At 37.4% G+C, this 1,761-nt stretch overlaps 1 non-coding gene across 1 annotated transcript; it reads left to right on the top strand.

The window, feature by feature from the left end:
• The first annotated feature begins 1,437 nt into the window (after positions 1-1,437).
• LOC130456580 (U6 spliceosomal RNA) lies at positions 1,438-1,541 on the top strand. Its single transcript, XR_008915651.1, has one exon. It is a non-coding gene; the product is annotated as a U6 spliceosomal RNA (small nuclear RNA).
• Positions 1,542-1,761: the final 220 nt, after the last annotated feature.

The raw sequence follows: 1,761 nt of genomic DNA on the forward strand, positions 1-1,761 counted from the left end.
AAAACAATGTGCTTTCTGATGTTCAAAGGAAAAATTCTTTACTGAGGAGGAAGATCAGAGAAGGCTTCCTAGAAGAGGGTACTTGAACAAAAAGGAGGTCAGAAGACCTTGTAGGCACAGGTAATAGGGCGAGTCCATGAATTGTAGCATGCAGTCTTTTTTCTTTTCTTTTCCAAGAACAAATTGTAGCCCTGGTTGACTGTAGCATATAATATACAAAATGGAGTAGAATAAATGAAGCTTGCAAAGATAAGATGGTGCCAAGGCACTTCAGCTTTACACTGTAGGCAAAAACAGACCAGTCTCTGGCCTCTGAGAGTTTGTGTTCCATTGAGGGAAATATTATAGATGAATAGGTATATACAAAACACAGATTAAATAAATATAACATGGGGGGTTGGGAGCAGATACATGAGCATCTAATAAATAAAAATATCCTCATGTTGGAAGTGGCATTTAGACCAAGCTTTGAAGGAAAGTAGGGATCCTAAGAGGGCAGGAGTGAGATGAGAATTCATTTCAGGCACATAGAAGGAAGAGATAGAGAAATGTGTATTAACAGTAGGAAGCTTGTCCCAATCACCTGACAGTGCCTGGATAGCACATACTTAGTAAATGCATGTTAATTCATTGAGATGGGGTCATTTTGAGTTAGGAAAATAAAACAGAAGCTTCTTAAGCACAGAAACCACATCCTATTCTTCACTGTATCTGAGTAACTAGCACAGGGCATGGCATAGTGGGCACCTAATAAGTATACTGGTTGAGATGATGGCATTCCAGGATCCAGAAGCAGCATATGGAACAAAAACCATGTCCTTCATTCCTCTGGATTTCTGTCATATAGTAAGGGATCCTATACATAATAATTGCTCTGTAAATGGGGAGTTTTTGTTCTTGACTGAAAGAAACAGAGATGGAGAAGCATGACTTAAATGCAAAATGGTGAGATATTCTTTTTCAATTTCGATTCCTTTATGAATAAATTTAACCTCAAATAAATAAACAAGCATTTTTACTAAGTAAGTAATACAAAGGATTTGGGATGGAAGAGTGACATGATAACTCTATGCAAAAGAAAGATTACTACTTTCCTCCATCTCCCTCCCGGATTACTAACTACCAATCTTACCATCTGTATCCATCATTTCCATCTCTTCCCCAACAGGAAACTTGGACTCCTCCCTAGGAATCACTTTGAGCTCTGAGAAGTGAGCAATGAATTCACCTTGCCCAGAACTAAGCCTTCATCTCACTTCCCAAACAAGCTGCACCATGCATAAGTCTTCCTCTCTTGACCTTTGTAGTTCCCCTTCAAGTGTTATTTTTCATTCATGAGAATGTAAGCTCTTTGAGGGCAGGGATCATCTTCCTAGCTTGTATTTATGACCCCAGAACTGATCATAGTTCTAGTAAGAGTAAATGCTCAATTTATCTGTCTGTGTCTCTACCCATCTAAAAAAATTGGAACAATACAGAGAAGATTAGCATGGCCCCTGCACAAGGATGACACGCAAATTCATGAAGCGTTCCAATTTTAAAATTCCAAATTTTAGTTCCAATGTGCTCACTTTGGCAGCACATATACCAAAAATTTATGGATTCTCATCATTAACATTATAACAAAATCACAACAATTATTTTAAGAATCACAATGAACTTCTTCATCTACTACCATCAAGATTTCATTTTCCATGTCTTTTCTACTTCAACCATAAAAGCCATGGTGAAATTTAATCTGATAATTTTCACTTTTTTCAT

This window comes from Monodelphis domestica, chromosome 1 (assembly GCF_027887165.1).
Source record: "Monodelphis domestica isolate mMonDom1 chromosome 1, mMonDom1.pri, whole genome shotgun sequence".
In the NCBI taxonomy this organism is placed as follows: domain Eukaryota; kingdom Metazoa; phylum Chordata; class Mammalia; order Didelphimorphia; family Didelphidae; genus Monodelphis; species Monodelphis domestica.